Genomic DNA, 21,550 nt, shown 5'->3' with positions numbered 1-21,550 from the left:
GATTTGCTGCCCTTTTTCTGGAAGTTCCAGCAAGTGCAAACGAAGAAAATCTACAAATTGTCTTCAGGATACAATGAACTCTCAATCCGATTTTCAACACGAAAATTTGCACATTTAAGTGTTGAACAGATCTCTAGTTTTGACACCGATATGCCTTAAAACGTTCAGAAATACTCGGCAAGAGATTAGATCGAGAGTAATTGCACAGGAGATGATATAAACTCAAGGATTAAGAGTGATCTCTTCTGGATTATAGTATCCAGGATTTATATCAATTGAAAGGTTATGGATTTCTTCCTGAAGAGGTGCTAAAGTGCCCCTTCAAGAAATGCATACCCACTCACAGCAAACAATTGCCTTTTCATGAAAGGACATGACTCTTGTCCTATGACAGTTATTTTTGTACCCATTCAAACAGGAGCAGTTATTCAATAAGAAAAACTGTATCCACATAAGCGACACATGGCATAGGTGCCACATGTACAATTATGTCACAATTACTCTCAATCAACAAAAATGCAATAAAACATCAGGGTATCATGGCACAAAAAATATGAACCGAGTGCCAAAAAGACTGAGGCCCTCTTAGCTCCTCGTGACAATGCGCACGTGCGAAGTACTCAAGCAGCCCTACAGCCCACGCCGCGCGCTCGTGTGAAGCACCGTCCTCGAGGAGATTTGAACCCTGGTTGCATAAGCAAAAACCCCTTCTCTTACCGATAGGCTATACACACTATTTATGGAAAGTTTAAATAATTAATATATTTATTTACTTTCTAAAAATAACTTTTATTTTTGAATTTTTTTTTCTTCTTCTTAAAAACACAACAGTTTCTTATGTAATTGCGTGGAACGATCAAGTAAATAACAAAACCTACTCATAATTAGCAAAGCTAAAATGCTATGAAGTGTAAGCGTAAGTAGCATATGCTATTTGAAATCTCCTTTTTGTAAGTGTTTCTTATATGTTAATTCAACATCTATTTTAAAATGGTGGTGACTCATCTCTATCAAACGTGGCACTACCGTTAAATCAATTTAAACCATCCAAAGTGTAGTTCATATCATGGATAAAGCACTTAGATCAATCCAAGCCATTCAAATTGTGGTCCATATCATGAATTTGTAATGTTCCGATAGTTAAAAAAAGATGTCATGCACAGTTAGAGATATCTAAAGGCAAAGAAATAAGGATTTTGCATGCAAATATGTGGTTGACGATTCAGATTTACAAAAATTATATATTTTGTCTAATTTATCATATTTTCTATTATTTTAATTAAGAATATTAAGTATCCTATATATACACTACATGCTATAGAGGGTCAAATACTACGCTACATGCTATTTAAAACTAGAGTTGTACACGAGCCGAGCCGAGCCAAGTATTGCCCAGCTTGTGCTCGGCTCGCACTGCTCGAGTCCCAGCTCGTACTCGGCTCGACACGACTTTCGAGCTTGGATGCCTAGCTCGTACTCAGCTCGTCCGAGTTCGAGCAAAGTTTTTGAGTCAAGTTCGAGAAATCAAAGGTACTTATCGGGCGAGCTGCGACAGGAACGACCGACACCATACAAGGCAGGGACAAGCGGCAGGGACGAGTTGCGGCATTGGACAGGGGCACCGGGCAGGGCAGGGATGACCGGCACCAGACAGGGCAATGTGAGAGAGAGAGAGAGAGAGAGAGAGAGAAGAAGAGGGAGCACCGGACGGTCGTTGTGCCCACCAGAAAGGTCGTCGAACAGGTGAGGGAAGAGGAGGGACAACCGGACAGGGCAATCAAGTGGTTGGGACGACCAATGGGAGAGAGGGGAACGAGCGCTGGATGCCGAACGAGCGTTGTGATGGGCCGGATGGTCGATGGGATGGCTAAGAGAGGTTAGGGGCTTAGGTTTTTTTTTTTTTCAAGGGTTGCGGTTTTTTGTTTTGAATGGGCGCTGAGAAGGTAGGGCTTACGGTTTTTTGAACGGGAGCTGAGAGAGGTTAGCTTAGGGTTTTTTGTTTTGGGGTATATATACCCCTGGTCGAGTATCGAGTCGAGCCAAGTCGAGTCGATTTCGAGTACTATTCGAGTCGAGCTGAGTTGAGCAAGGTCAAGCTCGTGCTCGACTCGAACTCATTTCAAGCTAAGTCAAGTCGAGTATTTTCGAGTCAAGTCGAGCGAGTTACCGAGCTAACTCTGCTCATGTACAGCTCTACTTAAAACATTGTTTTATACATATTGTCATAGAATACGAATTTTACGTGTATTGGCATAGTAGTGTTTGATGCGCATACTAATTATAGCGGACTTGTGTATACATGTGTCAACATATAATACACATTAAAAAAAAACAAAAAACAAAAACTCAATACACATTTTATACATACCGACATACAATATGTTGATGAAATAGAAGTTTGGCCACATTGTCCGTGCAGAGAAGTTCCCTAAGGGCTAGATGCGGATTAGCTACTAACGACTTAAACAAGTTTTGTGGGGCCCACCGTGATGTATGTGTTGTATCCACACCATCCATCCATTTGTAGAGATCATCTTAGGAGATGAGCCAAAGAATGAGGTAGATCCAAAGCTCAAGTAGACCCCAACCAAAGAAAACATTGGAGAGAGTAACGAGACATTTGCAAGAAGAGATCTCATGGTATATGTTATTTGAAAATTGTAGATGACATTGTTTTAATTGAAAAGATGTGGGACAATGTAAACGCAAAGCCAAATTTATAGAGGGGTCCTTTAGCATCTAAAGGATTTTAAGTTAGTTGAACTAAAGAAATGTATGGAGTGCAATGTTAGTAGCAATAGGAGGGTAACAAGGAATTAATTAAGACGATTAATTGAGAAGTGTCTCAAAATGGCCACTTTCGATATCTTAGGTTGATAATAAGATGAGGGAAAGTAGATTTAGATCGTTTAGTCATGTGTAATGGAGATTGAAAACTGCACCAATTTTAATATGAGATTAATGATTTTGATTGCTTGGATGTTATTTTTAAAAGCCTAGAAAATTCTAGGAATTGTATGTTGGTTGAAATGGTATGAATTTATATGTTTGACTCTCTCTCTCTCATGATGTCGTTTATGTTTCTCACATGATTCGATGTATGGATGATCATATGCTCATGCCGTGTTGATTTTTTTATACGTTGTTGCTTCATATTTCGTATGATTTCATTACTCTTGTGTATATGATTTCTCAACATGGAGGAAGTGTTAACTTCCTCAATAACCCACACCACACACATACACTTTATTTATAATATTAATGATTTGCTTGTAGAAAAAATTTAAATTGTATGTTGAGTAACATGAGATCACGGTGTTGAATATGCTTGATGCGGCATTGGTAGTTGGCATGCTATAAGTCACTATTCCTACCCTTGGGTTGGTCAGGAACATGAGGAGAGCGAAGGTGGTTCCGTTGGTATGACCACCTTGAGTCTAAACCCATGGGTTTGGACGAGTATGTGTGGGCGGCAGTAGTCAGGCTACATGGGTCGCTTGTACCCGATGTCGTTCCGCCACATACTTGCCTGAGCTCGTGCGGTTTAGTCCACTGGCTGACCCACCTAGTTTGTTAACCTTGTTTGCTCACATATGTATGGAAACTGGAACACCCTACCACCATTGTAGCCTATCGATACCGGATGGAATATTGATCCACAGTCTCGTGAGCCGGGCATGGTGGAATGGGACACTATGTCCGAGCTGTCGGCCTACGCTGGGGTGACGCGCCTCCCCGTAGTGACCGCGAGCGACCCCACATTCAGCACCCCCATGTGCTTGAAGTCGGGGATGGGGGAAACCCGACGGGGTCAAGGATCGCGGGGTCTCGGCCTCACACATTGGGGGGTCTTGGCCTCGCAACTAGTTCAGGGCATTTGATACGTGGGGTGTATCAGATTTTCAAATCTGCTGGATGAATGAACTTAACTAAGAACCCGGTTAACATCATCATTGCATGGCATTAGCTAGGTTGGCGACTCGGCAGTCGAGGTCGCACTGAGGGAGTGTTGGCATTGGCGATCGTTAGATGTTGTCGCACGAGGGAGTGTTGTGGTGAGGGCATACATCATATCATCCTGCATACATGCACATTAACAAGACTAGATAGATGTTTATGATTGCTTGCTTTTCATTAAATTCTTATTATAATTGATGCTTGTTGCAACTTAAGGCTAATAGTACCCACTGAGTTGATCACTCACTCCCACTCTGGGATGGTATTTTAAAAACCAACCAGACCCATTCATAGATGCAGGTGATACAGATTTCCTAGAGCCTGGTGATGCCTCGAGGAGGAGGACGAGTTCTCTTACTTTCAGCTGATGGATAGATCCTCGTCGGCTTAGTAGACAGGATTTGGATCGCTGAGTTGTGGACTCAGCCCTATTCTTTTAGACGTGATATTCCTTTTGTGATTTTATTGGGTAACGCCTGATGCGACCCTTTTTATATCCTTTTGGACTTGTATATAATGATCTATTTTCATTTCAGCAGACTAGTTGTGATCGTGCTTCATGTTTCAAGAAATTTCATGCTGCGCCTTTTAACCTGGATTAATCGCATATTAATGAAAACTGATTATAAGTGACCCCGGGAACTCGGGAGTCGAGCGTATGCACGACCTCCAATTTTCAGGGTGTTACAAGATGGTATCAGAGCAATAGTTTGGAATCCCTTGGGCCATGGGTCATGAACTCACTAACGCGTCCGTTGACTTGAGAGGACATGTATTAGGAAACGCAACGGGGACTTAGAATGCTAGGGACCACCCCAGCCCCTGGGCTGACGCTCTTAGACGAAAGGCAAGACTCACAAAGTGTTAGGGTTGGGTAGCGAGAATAAGTAGTGATGCTACAAAATAGGTCAGAGAACCTTATTAAGGGCTTAGGCTGAGGAGAGAGAGCATAACCATATTAGAATTCAACTTAGGAGCCTTACGACACGCTTCAGCCCATCCCTGGGCAAAAAGTCAGGAACTTAACGGCGAGACCCGATCCGACTAAGTAGGAAGATTAGGTAGTTTAGGCTACCAAATCCTTAAGAGCCCGTTTGGCCAACTGCGTTAGGTGGGATTGAGGTGAATGGAATGGTAAGAGTAGCAATACATACATGTGTAAGGTATTGTCTCTAGATTGTCTGTATCCCATGTTTTCTAATACTTGGTTTGGGATGCATGCAATTAAAGGTAAATCGCTGGATTTCCTTTCAAATTACACTTGAAAATCACATATCACACCTTCCAACACAAGACTCATTCTACAAAGCCTATGAAATAAGCTTTAAATTTCATCCTACACCCATTCCCCACATGCCATTCTCAAATCTTGAGTTGGGAGTAGCATTGCAACCCCATTTAGTACAATTAAATGCCCTTAGCCAGATAGGCATAAGTCGAAACCTCTCTTTCTAACATATCTCTTTAAATATTCACCTACCATCACTCTGTCCTTTAGTTTTTCTGGGACATTGATAGAAACGAGCCGGAGACTTAACGATTTGACGGTCAAAGCCATCATCCTACACCAAATGAGCGAATATCGGGTTAAATTTGATAGTTTCGACCCATTTGGGGGTAAAGAGTTAGGGGTAAATGAAAATTCACCGAAAATAGTGAAATTGAAGAAAAAATAGGATTTTAGTCCCTAACCAGGAGGAATTTCATGAAATAGATAGGCTCATTGTGTAGATCAGATTCTCCTACCCCAAATTCATATATGGTACGTCACGTAACTCTTCCCGGTTTGCGAGATATGGTCGTCGCAAGGCGCGACCATCCAACTCCCGGGCGTTGCACCCCGCCGGACGTCCAGCGGGCCGGCGTTGCAACGCCCAGCGGGCGTAGCACAACGCCCGACAGCGGGCCGGGCGGGCCACAGCGGGCCGGGCGGCCCATTTTCTTCAGATTTTATCCTGATTTTTAAAAATTCATATCTCCTTCGTTATAATTCCGATTTAGGTGATTCAAAAGTCATATTGAAGCTTGATGAGTTTAGTTTTATATAAAAATAAGAATAAAATAAAATAAAATTTATAATATAGTTAAAATTAAGATGTTTTACTAACTATTCAAAAATTATTAATTTCGGACAGCTGTTGCTCTTGGAATTTTAATAATTTATTTACAACTCCAAATGAGATGAAATTTTGTGAGATGTCTTTAAACTTAACGATAAATCATTATAAAAATTTTAAAAATATTTCAGTTACTAAAAGTATAAGAAACATTGCAAAAATTACGGATATGTTGAGCCCATTTTCCTTTACTCCCACTCCATCATCCTTACTCTCCCATCCTCAAACCCATCTCTTCAAAATCCATCTTCTCCTCCTACAAACTCCCCATCTCCTCTTCCTCATCTCCAAACCACCTTCCCAAACTCTTTCTTAACTATTTTTATCTCTCAACCCTGTTCTTAAGTCCATCCACAAAATCCCATTCATAAAGCCAACATCAAACATACCCTCTCCAGCTAACTCCCATCTCTTTTTTTTTCTCATATCCAACCCAAACCCATTTTCAACATACATTCCCCAAAACCCAACATCACACTTCATTCCCAAGTCCCACTCCATTCGCTCAGTCACTCTCAAAACCCATTACAAAAAAAAAATCTCTTCTCCTTCTCCATTTCTTTAACTTTTCTCAAATCTCACTACCCACTCTCTCAAATTTGCATCTTCTCAAATCCTATTTTCCAAAACCTATCTCCAAGACCATTCTTAAAACCCCTTTCTCAAACCCGCTTCTAAACCCCACTCCTAAGAACCGTTCACAAAAACTCATTTCTAAAGGCCATTCCCCAAACTCTTTCCTAAAACTCAATTTCAAACCCCTTTTTAAAATCCTTTCCTCATATCCAATCCATATCTAGCCAAGAAAGATGACCTTCCTTGCAACCATTGCCTCCTTCTTTTCCTCCTAGTGATCCTTTCCCTCATGGGAAAGAAAGGACCGGCTCGCGAGGAAGCGGGCTGAGCCAGGAATCGTCCTGTATAATTAAATCAGATTACTTTTAGTATATATATATATATATATATATATATATATATATATATATATATATATATATATATATATTTTATTCCAAGTGGTTTCTAGCATGGTTGGATTACAACTCCTTAGAAGGATTGAATTTTATTACTTAAGATCTTATAAGTTCGTATTCGATGCAAACTTCGCTAAAACATTATGATTTCCTAAAACTTTTTCTTCCTTCCCTTTTTGCATCGTTCATAGCGTCATTAGCCCTCTAAATTTTTGAGATATCTTAAAACTTTTGATTCTTCCTTTACCCGAAATCAACGAAAGCAATGTGTGATTTGTTCATGGCCCATGCCCATAAGATCAAGATAACAATATACAGAAACATGTTTAGGCCCTTAAGGGGTGTTTAGCACATGGTATTTGATAGGATTAGGTAGAATAAAATTGCATTTGGTCTGTGTAATTATATCCAACATTTGAAAAGGATGGAAAGGGTAAGATTAGGTGGGATGGAATTGCATTTAGTTCCATGAAATTCCATTTGATCCCATGCATGAATTCCATGGATTTTGAAATCTACTACACATGTAGGCCCTACATTGAGGCATGCGTTAAACCATGTCATCCATCCATATGCACCATTTACATGTGACATTCTGATTATATACGTGTACAAATGAACGACATCCGTTGTGAATTTGGTCTACTGGCTACAAATTTCATGGTCCACCAAACATGATTTAGCTTAATCCGGTGTTCTCCGTGGTAAATTTTTTTAATCCCAAACATGGGATTGGATGGCTGCAATACCATGGTACTTCTAAACATGCAGTCATTGTGAAATAATGATATTAATCCCATCTGATATAATTCAACACCATATAATTCCACTAACTAAACAGGCCCTTAGGCTTCCAAATCCCACCCCATTTCCTCCTATTCCACTCACCTCTCTCAAATCCAATGGCTTCGTGGGACCAATGTCATATATGAATTGTATCCATGCCGTTCGTTCAGTTTTTTCGAATTATTTTAGGGTATGAGCTAGACAAATAGACGGCTGAAGTGAACCACACAGTGAGGACAGAAATCCCACCACTAAAAAAAATATTTTCCATAATATCAAAGAATGCACTCTACATGTTCCATAATATGGGGAGGTGTGAATGAGGCCTATTTTGAGATCCTGTAATAGTTTCTTCAATAATTTGGTTAGGAGCCGTGAAGCCCGTGTAGCGATTCATGTGTATGATTAGATAATTTGAGTTGGGATCATGCCTGATCTTTTCACTTTTACAACGATGGTGAATGTTTGCTTTAAGAATGGGATGATGCATAGGCCAACTGAGTTTGTTGCAGGTGTAGAAGATAAGGGGTTTGAGCCAAAATGTGGTTACTTGTAATTCATTGATTGATGGATGGTATGAGTTGGGTAAGATAAAAGTTTCATCAGACATTTTGCTGTTAGTGGGTGAGAAGGGTATTTTGCCGAATGTGGTTAGTTATACTTCATTGATTTAAGCCTATTGTAAGGAAGGTGAGATTTAAAATATATATATTTGTATATACATGGTATAGCTCGTTGAACTCTATCGCTTAATTTGCTTGCTCAGCTTTACCATTTGAGGTGTGCATGTAATAGTTGTGTTGGGTTTAGTACTAAATGAGACCATGTCAAGATGCGAGGGCAGTCAATGTGAGGCTCCGCCATGGCCAGCTCCTAGATCCTAGTGTCATATCTCGAGTACTTCCCTAAGTGCAGACTATGAAGCATTCACACACACCCTCATTGCGAATGAGTCAGCCTACCACTATAATGTAGTCACGCTATTTTGGAGAGGAGAGTAACATAAGAGAGACTTCAAGGTAAGCGAATTTGTTATACTAGGACTGAAGAATGAGGTTTATTTGGTTAGTTACAAATGAGGACCCGTATTCCTTATGTAGACCTAAGATCCTTTTAGCTACCTTACATGGATAGTTAAGATAAGGCTTACGATGTCATCCCGCGGCTTTTCTAGGGTCACCATCCCTTCTAAACCCTAGAGAGAACTCTCCCATTCTAGATCTACTCCAAAAACCCATCTTAAACCCCCTCCACAAATCCAACACTAAACCCATTTCATTTTTCCAAAACATTTTTATCAACAATCTATTTCCTTGCCAAGGGAAGTGGCATTCCTAGCAACTGTTGCCTCCTTCTCTATTCTATGATTCTTTCCCTTATGGGAAAAAAAAACACCCCCACCCTCGTCCGACCCAGAAGATTAGAAGCTTAACACACGGATAATTAGTAGTTTGTTTTGAGTCAGTTAGGACTATTTCCATGTGTTGAAAGATAATTAGAACTTTTGCTTGACTAGGTTATATTTCCCTTACGTTTGGAATATCTATACTGAAATCCATATTGTAGGATGTAACTGGCCATACTAATGACACTTTGAATCCAATATGTATGTATGGATTGCCTTGAAATTTTCTTGTTGCCTTGTGAATGCTTGTATGTATGATTGCCTTACTGCGTCCTTGTTAACATTATTAGCACTTTAAACCACCAAAATACTTTAAAACCTTCGACTATTCCTTCATTCTTGAAATTTATGAGACTAAAGTGCAGTTTGCTCCTAACCCACTAGACATGAGATCGAATTGGTGATATACATCTAAGATTTTATACTACTAGAAACCTTTTTAGGATAATCATTTGACCATAAGCACCGTGAGAGATTTAAATCACTAAGTTAGACAAGAATTAAAATGAGAACTCTTTCGGACCAAGACCCAAAAGACAACCTTATAAATGAGAGATTTAAACAATCCAATAATGGCCGTTTCCTAAACATTTAGATTGATTAGACTACGGAATTATGGAAGTATACACCTGCGAAGCATTCGCGGCTTGACTCAATTCTCAATCCTGGGCGACTACCAATGGATTCACTGCTTTGGCCAAGCAGAAGACCAGGATCCACTAGGACGAAGAAGGGATACGATGAGCCTTCTACCCTGATCAAGTAGATGATCGACGTATCGGGTTCAAGCCTACTACAACCGTCTCTCCGTATTGATCTACCATTGAAAACAAATATTTTTACTCTAGATGGAGGAAAACCGTCGTCATGAATCCAAATCTTTATAAATAAATTTTTGTAAACCATCAGGGTGAAAAAGTTTTAAGGGGGGTAGACTAAAATGAGCCAGCCTAGCATAGATAGTGTACACCCTACCATGCATATACACTTGAAATCAACAAACTTGGGCAAATGAAATAATGAAGCCTTTACTTACTACCCTTAGGCAATTTCAGGGACGAAATTTTTTTTAAGGGGGGTATATTGTAACATCCTCGATTTTCACTGTTTTGGATTTCCAAAAAAATCCATTAATTTTTATTTTTTTAATTTTATTTAATTAACCTAGATATTACTTAATAACCATTAGCACTCAATGTTAGTGTATACAGGGGTGGTACCAGTAAAGAGCCGCACTAGTCCGATTAATCAGTCGTGGGAAGCCAATGAATCCGCCCAATCACTTGAACATCAGGTGTAGTGTAACGTCTCCCCCAGCTAGAACAGTGTCCTGGGGCATCCACGTAGGATTTGCCGCAGGACCGTTCGTTTAAACTACTCATGGTTTGATGCCATAACTAAATTAAGTTAGGATTAGCCCATTAGAGTAGACCAGTCGGGTTGTGATTGGGCCACGTGCGGGCCGTCAAGCCAAATGGCCATTTACACTTGGCAGCAGCCCGTGCGGGCTATACCGCGACATGGGAAGGTCAAAAATTATAAAAATTGAGGGGAGCATAGATCTCACTGGGCTTGGGGACCATCGCGAACCACGGACCCAGTGGACACCCAGAAGTGTAATCTGGCACTTGCCAGATGCGCCCCACCAATGCCAAAAATTGGAATCTGGCACGTGTAAATAAAACTGAAATGTAAGACATTTCAGCCATCAGATTTCTTCATAATTTATGATGAGGGTCTAATGTATTTTTCTACACCCGCCCACAAAATCTGGGTCCCGATCGTGGCACGGTGACCGTTGATCGCGAATCAGACCCGTGCGACCAAACCCCATATCTGATCATTCTCAAATTTTGCATGGCCCTTCATCGGGCCAAGGAACACCTATCCTATAAATTTCATGGTCAGAGGGCCACCAGAACTGCCTCGATTCTCCAAACGAGATCTAGACCGCTCGTTGGTGGACCACTAGATCCAAAACTATAGAATAATGTCCATCCCATTGGGCTTGACGTCCATCACGGGAATCGGACCTGGGTACAGTCCAGAACCGGTCAACTTGAGCTGAAGGACGAGTGCATGAGAAGTGCAAATACCCTAAAGGAAGGAGTTGGAACTTAAGTGAATTGAGTCGTCCATTCTTATGCAAAGTTGAGGATTTCGGACCGTCGGTTTGCGACCAAACTTTACCCATGGAGTAAGGATATTTCCCTTCTCATATCCGTATAGCCGCGGCCCTGATCGACTATCGGTGACCGTTGAACAGACTTCTTATCATATCTGTCGATCGGCGCATCCAAATGGCGGGCCGATCATATTCATACGTAGATCATCATTAGGGCTAGCTATCCTACGGTGTATATTGACTTGTACACCCCATAGTGGGCCCTAGAGGCTAGAAAGACCCTCTTATAGGTCTAATATAGTGAAAACCCATCCCTTAGGGCCATTTACACCAAACCTGAGACTATATAAAGGCCTCATTTGGGGCACCCCTCTCCCCATACGAATTTTCCCTAGAGAGAGGAAAGAGAGAAGAGAGAAAGGGAGAAGAGGAAGAGGAGAAAGGAGGAGAAAGAGAGAGGAAGAAGAAAGGAAAAGAGTATGTGGTAGGAGGTGGGGCCCAAGGAAGCTCAAACTTGCAAACTCTCTACCCATTCTCCAAGGAAACCTCCACCAAACCCACCCATGCCAAGAAGAGGAGGTAAGAATGGTATATTTCCCTTTAATAGAGTAACTTAGTGTAGATTTATAGGCATTAATGTTGTCTTCTTGATTTTGATTTAGGAAATAGTGGTTTTACCCAAATCCCCAAACCCTAAGATCTCAAAGAATGAAAATCTCCTCTTAAGGTGCGGACTATTACTCTCAGGTGACCTAGCACCAATTTTAATACGAGATTAATGATTTTGATTGCTTGGATGTTATTTTTGAAAGCCTAGAAAATCCTAGGAATTGTATGTTGGTTGAAATGGTATGGATTTATATGTTTGCTCTCTCTCTCTCTCATGATGTCGTTTATGTTTCTCACATAATTTGATGTATAGATGATCATATGCTCAAGCCGTGTTGATTTTTTTATACATTGTTGCTTCATATTTCGTATGATTTCATTACTCTTGTGTATATGATTTCTCAACATGGAGGAAGTGTTAACTTCCTCAATAACCCACACCACACACATACACTTTATTTATAATATTAATGATTTGCTTGTAGAAAAAAATTGAATTGTATGTTGAGTAACATGAGATCATGGTGTTGAATATGCTTGATGCGGCATTGGTAGTTGGCATGCTATAAGTCACTATTCCTACCCTTGGGTTGGTCAGGAACATGAGGAGAGCGAAGGTGATTCCGTTGGTATGACCACCTTGAGTCTAAACCCATGGGTTTGGACGAGTATGTGTGGGCGGCAGTAGTCAGGCTACATGGGTCGCTTGTACCCGATGTCGTTCCGCCACATACTTGCTTGAGCTTGTGCGGTTTAGTCCACTGGCTGACCCACCTAGTTTCTTAACCTTGTTTGCTCACATATGTATAAAAACTGGAACACCCTACCACCATTATAGCCTATCGATACCGGATGAAATATTGATCCACAGTCTCGTGAGCCGGGCATGGTGGAATGAGACACTATGTCCGAGCTGTCGGCCTACGCTGAGGTGACGCGCCTCCCCATAGTGACCGCGAGCGACCCCACATTCAGCACCCCCATGTGCTTGAAGTCGGGGATGGGGGAAACCCGACGGGGTCAAGGATCGCGGGGTCTCGGCCTCACACATTGAGGGGTCTTGGCCTCGCAACTAGTTCAGGGCATTTGATACGTGGGGTGTATCAGATTTTCAAATCTGCTGGATGAATGAACTTAACTAAGAACCCGGTTAACATCATCATTACATGGCATTAGCTAGGTTGGCGACTCGGTAGTCGAGGTCGCACTGAGGGAGTGTTGGCATTGGCGATCGTTAGATGTTGTCGCACAAGGGAGTGTTGTGGTGAGGGCATACATCATATCATCCTGCATACATGCACATTAACAAGACTACATAGATGTTTATGATTGCTTGCTTTTCATTAAATTCTTATTATAATTGATGCTTGTTGCAACTTAAGGCTAATAGTACCCACTGAGTTGATCACTCACTCCCACTCTGGGACGGTATTTTAAAACACCAACCAGACCCATTCATATATGCAGGTGATACAGATTTCCTGGAGCCTGGTGATGCCTCGAGGAGGAGGACGAGTTCTCTTACTTTCAGCTGATGGATGGATCCCCGTCGGCCTAGTAGATAGGATTTGGATCGCTGAGTTGTGGACTCAGCCCTATTCTTTTGGACGTGATATTCCTTTTGTGATTTTGTTGGGTAACGCCTGATGCGACCCTTTTTATATCCTTTTGGACTTGTATATAATGATCTATTTTCATTTCAGCAGACTAGTTGTGATCGTGCTTCATGTTTCAAGTAATTCCATGCTGCGCCTTTTAACCTGGATTAATCGCATATTAATGAAAACCGATTATAAGTGACCCCGGGAACTCGGGAGTCGAGCGTATGCACGACCCCCGATTTTCAGGGTGTTACATTACATGTGGCCATACGAAGGGGAACCATTTGGGATGCGATTTCCTGCAAAAGCCTTTTGCACTAAGTTCCCGAGTCGGGATGTAGTTGGGGCCCACCATCATGTTTGTGAGGAATCCACTTGATTCATCTATTTCGCGAGCTTATTTTAGGAGATGCCATGGAAAATGTGGAAGAGCCAAAACTCAAGTGGGCTACATTAGAGGAAATAATAGAAATTTAATGACCGCTCGTTGAAACATTCATAATGGCCACAAACGTGGCTTCGATGACACATAAACACCAATGTGGAGCACTGGAGCTAAAAAAGGTTTCTACAGGAGGCAGTTCTTTCCCAATTTTCTTTAAGTGTTACCCTTAGGTTTAGATCTACCTCACTTCGGATGCGGATTTCCTGCAAAAGCCTTTCGCAGGAAGTTCTTGCTCAAGATTCTGTGTGGGGCCCACTATGATGTTTGTGAGAAAGCCACTCTGTCCATCCATTTTTTGAGTTCATTTTAGGACATGTGACAAAAAATGAAGAGGATCAAAAGCTCAAGTGGGCCACACGAGAGGAATCAATGGGGATTTAGTGACCATCGTTGAAACATTTTAATGGCCACAAAAGTTTTGTATCGGTTTAATTTCTTAGCTTTTTCACTTCATCTCAATGAAAATGACCTTATAAATAGTTTGGATAGAATATAAACATCAAGGTGGATCCTGGGAAGGTTTCAATGGTAGGAATTCCTTTCCCCACTATTTCATCTAGTGTGACCCACTTGAGTTTTGGATCCTAATCATTTTCGGTCTCATGTCCTAAAATGAGCTCAAAAAATGGATGGACAGGTTGGATTTCTAACAAACATCACAGTGGGCCCCACCCAGAATCCTTGCGCAGGAACTTCCTACGAAAGGCTTTCACAGGAAATCCGCGTCCCCTCACTTCCTTTTTTGTCTCATGGCTCGAAATGAGCCCACAAAATGGATGGATGGAGTGGATTTTTCACAAACATACCCCAAACTAGCATGCAGCGTGAACTTACCATTGAACCTATTGGGGACGCGGGTTTATAGAGCATGGGATGTAGGTGAGTCACGCAGTGATATCCGTAGAGGTGGGCATGTTGGACCCGATCCGGTGGATCCAACCCGATCTGACCTGACTCGGTATCATTTTGAAAAGAACCGACAACCTAGATCGGCCCTAATTGAGTCTGTCCATCCAGATCCGATTGTTTTTCAGGTCGGGTTCGGATAGTGTTGTATCCAGATAGAACCAATCCGAAAACCCAGACCGAAAGGGTCCAACCCGACCCGGGATGTAAATATCTCTCTCAGTACAGTTTTACCGCCCACTCATCTTTTCAATAAACCAGGCTTTTCGTTTGGCGCCAAAAAACCCCGCCCAATGTACACCTAAGCCTCCCAACTTGCCTAGTAATATAAAAAGTCCTCAGTCTCTCTCTCTCTCTCTCTCTCTCTCTCTCTCTCTCTCTGTCTCTCCCATGGCCATAACATCTTTCTTCGCATGGCATCTTCGGACCAATCCCTCCGATTCTCTTCTGATTCTCCATTCAAACTTGCATTGTTCGCTGATCTACACTACGGAGAGAACGCGTGGATAGATTGGGGTCCTCGACAGGATGTTACTTCTGATACAGTCATGTCCAACATATTCGACACAGAAACGCCAGGTAATGTCACCACCTAATAATCTAACGGTCCTGATTCAATGAACTGCGACTCATTTGATGGTCTGGAACACGTGTCAGAAGCCAGACTGTTCATCCAATAAGGTACGCACTGAATATGCCATGGACCAAAAACAAATTAGTACAGACTTTTGTGAGAAAAGCGGGTGGATGGCGAATAGGATTTATGTAGCTACTTAAATGATGGCGAGTTTGCTCCATCCAAGGAACTAAATTTAATCTAGAAGCGGCTTGAGGCGCAGGTGTGGCCTACTAAGATATTGATGTAAAATCAACTCTGATCAATAGGTGCTTCACCCTAGGTTAGGCCAAGTGCTAAAAAACCAGCCTCATTTGTGATTTAGGTGGACCATATGATTGGAAACGATGTAAATGCGACATGGACCCTACAATTTTTTTTGCTTGGTATGGCCCACATTGGGGTGAAAGATCTCAAGATCAACAACTTAGGTGGGCCACAATTATTTGAGTATTTGTCATAAAAAACCAATGTGGGTCTTAATCCACTAGCCATGTGGATGGTATAGGATTGATCTCAACCGTAAATTATGATGACCATAAGTCCCACGTGGATATCATAATATACCTTAGGGTTTATGTCACCTTAAACTTACATGGATATAAGTTAGTTGAGGAGTGAGTTCTCTAGCAGACTTTTGGAACTTGAGATTGAGCACTATGGTCATTAATTAGAGAGAGTCGTGATATGCTAATCTGTAAGGTGACTGACTTGGTCTAGATGAACAATCTCCACCATTAGAGAACCAACTTGGTGTTGGTGTGCCTTCATGCTTTACTCACATAGGAGTGTGCCGTAGATACAAGATTTCAAGCTAAGGCCTTTGGTCACTTACATTGGTTAGATTGAGTTTAAATAACTAATTTAGAGCTTATTAGCTAAATTAGATGATCATGACTTTATATTGCATGAAATTGATTAATCCTCGAACCCAAGGAAATGTAAAAGTCACGACCTTAGTTGTGGCCATATAAAGTGAATATGGCTAGGTAATTCTATTAGGAATTGTTGATTCTTTCATGGGCCAACATGGGATCAACTGAATTTTACTTAGTAGCTTATATATGGTTAAATTTATTTGATCAAAGACTCATTAAGTGATTTTTCCATTAAGTTCAACATTTAAAATGTTCTAATCCATTTTTCAAAAGTTTTAACCATTGAAGTTTTGTTTTAACTATTAAGACTACTTTGACCTCATTTAATAATGATCTGGCAGTACAAATCTAGGAGTCTACTATTTGTTAGCATGAAATATAAATTTTCAATGGATGGCCATGACAATACAAGGATTACATTATGAGTACATGGATGGATGAGATGAATTAATGGATCTCCTTCCTGGTAAGTTACACTGAATTTCATAGAATATTGGTAGAACACCATGAAAGGAACAAACATCCTTTATCAAATGTAAGAGCTATATTAGGCCATCAACTCTCATGTAGTGAAATTGTGGAAATGTAGAAGTTTTCACCTCTAAAACTAAAATCACTTTGAGCATTTGAATCTTAAGATAGTAGGAAGCATCCATTCGCAAAGGTAGATTTAGGTACCCACAATATTGCCATTCATTGTTGAAAGCTCAAGGCCAAGTAATATCAGCCATCCACATCTACAGTACTCATTGAATCCAACAAACATTTTGGGACACCACATCATCAACATCGCAAGTCCAACATCAGATAGATGGCCTTAAATCTTGGACGCATATACCATGACAGTAAATATTTCCCAGCCAAGGACATGAGGACATCCAGGCCTTTTATCAGGCAAGTCCTCCAGTCATCGAGTGGGCTAAACAGACAGTTTATACAAACTTTTCACCTGCACATGGCCCATCAAATTAAAGGGACAGATCCCACTTTTTATAAGTGGTACAGACCATGTAGCCTTATGTTCTGTAAGAGGGTATACAGTTGCGAGATTCTGCTTTAAAATAAGAAACAAAAAGAAATATTCAAGAGGGAGGATATTACACCTTTCATGCTAATTAGTAGATAAATAAATAAAAAAATACAGCAGCTGAACATAAAAAGGACTAAAGATAAGATGTAAGCCATAGGCCCATCACAACACTTTCAACTTCTTATTAACTTAGCCAATTTATTTTGGAAATCTAATCCAATGGATGGTAAAAAACAAACATCCGTTAATCAAACATCAGAGTTTAGTGTCTATTGAAAATCCAATCACAACCCTTTAATCTTCATTTAAAAATCATGACATACCAGAGGGTATATTGAAAAAGATTCAAGGTTTTTGCCAGGAAAACTGTAAATCACTTTGAATGTTCTAGTCTCAAGATTGTAGGAAGCCACCCTTCTTGGATATAGTCTCAGGTACAGGCACTGCAAATGTTGGTTAAAGGCAAAAGGCATAAGCATATATGCCCATCTCTTTCTCAATTCATTAATTCCAAAGATTTCAGGATACTGCTCAATCAACATTGCGAGCTCCACATCAAGCTTCAGCTCCCACTTTGAGGATTGATCATCATCCTTATACTCCCATATCTGGAACCCATTATTATTATAGAGGCAGCAGATTAGACTCCCTCTCACCTCCCACAATTTTCCACGGTGCTTCGGCCCCTTCAACTTGGGCATTTCAATGAAGTTACAAAGGTCAGTGTCGATATGGTAGACAAGTATGTAATTACAACATATCAAATGCAGAGCTCCCTTTAAGAAAAGGGACTCGTTAGGCGAGAAAAATATGCGAGTTGAAGGTACTGAAACCACAGCTTTACATTCACTCCATTTGCCGGTGTCGGAAGAGAACATCTCAAATGTAGCATGGCCGAATGCATATATGAAGCGTATAACTTTAAAATGGCATTCATCGTAAGCAGTCAATGAAAATGACTGATTTGTAACAAATTCTCTATCAGAATAACGTGGAATCTGGAACCCCCAATCATGAGGCTCAGGTATATCTGCCCATTGCTTTGTGATCGGCTTCCAAACAGACAACCCTCTCCGGCTTGGTGTGATCCATTTGCCGCAAAGAATCATGTCGTTGCATGAATCAAGGATTCCCCAAGTCTTTTTTGGAATGGGGACGAGATCGTCTCCAATAGCTTCATCTCCATTCTCATCTATTCGAAGGAGTTTCATTTTATCACAAGAAACGCATAGCAATTTGAAATTGGGTGGCTTGGTTCGTATGCCATCAGAAATTAAAATAGGCCAAACCTTAAAAACACACATCAATCTGGCAAGAGATTTCAGGCCTAAGAGGATGTTTTCTAGAATGTCTTCACATAAGAAACAGCAAGTCCTCCTCTTCTTCATATTCTGGGTAAGGAATTAGATGAGGAAGTGTCATTTTCTTCATCAACTAGTCTATGAGATTGGTAATATGCAGTATTTAAATAAACGGAGAATTGTAAATATGAAGCATTTAACTAAATGAAGATTCTTAATACAATCACAAGTTCTGGTGATTCTGTTATCTTTGTACTCCATTTCTAATCTAATTGCGCGGAATGATCAAGTTAAAAAACAAAACCTACTCATAATTAGCAAAGCTAAAATGTAATAAAGTGTAAGCGTAAGTAGCATATGCTATTTGAAATCTTCTTTTTGTAAGTGTTTCTTATATGTTAATTCAACATCTATTTTAAAATGGTGGTGACTCATCTCTATCAAACGTGGAACTACCATTAAATCAATTTAAACCATCCAAATTGTAGTTCATATCATGGATAGAGCACTTAGATCAATCCAAACCATCAAAATTGTGGTCCATATCATGAATTTGTGATGTTCTGATAGTTAAAAAAAGATGTCATGCACAGTTAGAGTAATCTAAAGGCAAAGAAATAAGGATTTTGCATGCAAATATGTGGTTGACGATTCAGATTTATAGTTAAGAACAAGTACAAATTATATATTTTGTCAAATTTATCATATTTTCTATTATTTTAATTAAAAATATTAAGTATCCTGTATATACACTACATGTTATAGAGGGTCAAACACAACACTATATGCTATTTAAAACATTGTTTTATACATATTGTCATAGAATACGAATTTTACATGTATTAGCATAGTAGTGTTTGATACGCATATTAATTATAACAGACTTTGTGTGTACATGTCTCACATGTGTCAACGTATAAAACACATTAAATAAAAAAAAAAAACTCGAAACACATTTTATACGTACCGACATACAATATGTTGACAAATTAGAAGTTTGGCCACATTGTCCGTGCAGAGAAGTTCCCTAAGGGCTAGACACGGATTTGCTACTAACGACTTTACCAAGTTTTGTGGGCCCAACCATGATGTTTGTGTTGTATCCACACCATCCATCCATTTGGAAAGAGAGATCATTTTAGGGGATGAGCCAAAGAATGAGGTAGATCCAAAGCTCAAGTAGACCCCAAGCAAAGAAAATGTTGGGGATAGCAATGAGACATTTGCAAGAAGAGATCTCATGGTTTATGTTATTTGTAGATAACATTGTTTTAATTGACAAGATGTGAGACAATGTAAACACAAAGCCCAATTTATAGAGGGGTCCTATAGAATTTAAAGGATTTTAAGTTGGTTGAACTAAAGAAATGTATGGAGTGCAATGTTAGCAACAATAGGAGGGTAACAAGGAATTAATTAAGATGATTAACCAAGAAGTGTCTCAAAATGGCCACTTTCGATATCTTAGGTCGATAATAAGATGAGGGAAAGTAGATTTAGATCGTTTAGTCATGTGTAATGGGGATCGAGAACTGCGCCAGTTGGGACTGATCTAATGTAGGTTAAACACTCTAGCAGGTCAAGGAAACGCTTAAGAGGACATGGGTGGATGTAGTAAGAAAAGAATTAATGACCTATGGTCTAACTAAAGACATATCCTAGATAGAATGAAATGGTGGAACAAGATTCATGTAATCAGCTCCAATTAGTTGGGATAAGGCTTAAATGATGATAATGAACTAGAGCACTATGAGGAAATTATCAAGTCATGGATCCCTGTTTTTCCAAGCTGAGACAATCGATGCAATCACACACCATCAAAACAGACACACTCCACACGTGCACAAGAAGAGGCCCAGATGAGGTTCTACTTAAACACACAAGGCTTCCTTCCCTGTTTCTAATTAGTGTCTTATTGCTTTGGAAGCTCTCTTTTTTATCTTTTTTTTTTTTAATCGTTACTCTGTTGGGAAGAATAGCACTGTTTCCATTCTTAAAACATCCATTAAATGGGAAGAATACCACTGTGTCCATTCTTCAAAGGGCATGCCTCATCTGTTCATGCGGAAACTCCATTTTCCTTACCCCTTGGAATATTCTCGCCTACAAAATCAACAAATAGCATATTTTCTATGAAACCACAAGGGTGCAGTGCTACTGATTAGCTATCTGAAATTCTCAAGTATCAAGCAACTCATATAAGTTCCAATTTATGGAACAAGCTCAACTTCAGACTACTAGCTTAATTCGCTCTATCCCTGATTGCAGTTCTAATATGGGGGAAAAGATCTCAGCCACTAAATACAAACTATGATGATCCAAGGGTGATTGACTGATCTAATTCATATCGACACGATAACATTAAGCAAATTGCGAAAAGAAAATAGAACATGTAGCTGCTGAAAACCAAAGAGAAATATATAAGAAATGCAATTGGAAGATGGTCCTGATCTCCCACATTTCTGCTGGATTTTTTTTTTTTCAGTTTGTATAAGTTAGGCCCACGGTTTACCAATCCAGGCCATTGTTAAAATGGGTCCCACCATGAATGTGCAATACCTCCAAAATCTAGGCCATTGCTAAAATGGGTCCCACCATGAATGTGCAATACCTCCAAAATCTTCTGAATCATAAGACCAAAACCCTTTGATCAATCGCCAGCAAAGTAATAGTTCGAAGAAAAAAAAAAAAGAGGAGATAACGAATATCCACATTTGACAATGTTATAATCCCAACGGTTCCAAGAGCATAGCTTGACGTGTTCCATCAGTCATGGAGCTTTTGGCGTATTGGTTAGGTT

The 21,550-nt window shown here is 40.2% G+C and overlaps 1 long non-coding RNA gene across 1 annotated transcript in view; it reads left to right on the top strand.

Moving 5' to 3' along the window:
• LOC131239223 (uncharacterized) overlaps positions 1 to 20,688 on the top strand; it is a 32,925-nt gene extending 12,237 nt beyond the window's left edge. The window contains exon 2 of the long non-coding RNA XR_009168093.1: positions 20,615 to 20,688. This is a non-coding gene — a long non-coding RNA (uncharacterized LOC131239223). The remainder of the gene's footprint in view (positions 1 to 20,614) is intronic.
• The last annotated feature ends 862 nt before the right edge of the window (positions 20,689 to 21,550 follow it).

Source organism: Magnolia sinica, chromosome 3 (assembly GCF_029962835.1).
Source record: "Magnolia sinica isolate HGM2019 chromosome 3, MsV1, whole genome shotgun sequence".
Lineage (NCBI taxonomy): Eukaryota > Viridiplantae > Streptophyta > Magnoliopsida > Magnoliales > Magnoliaceae > Magnolia > Magnolia sinica.
The sequence above is the reverse complement of the archived record's forward strand: the minus strand, read 5'-3'. Positions and strand labels throughout refer to the sequence as shown.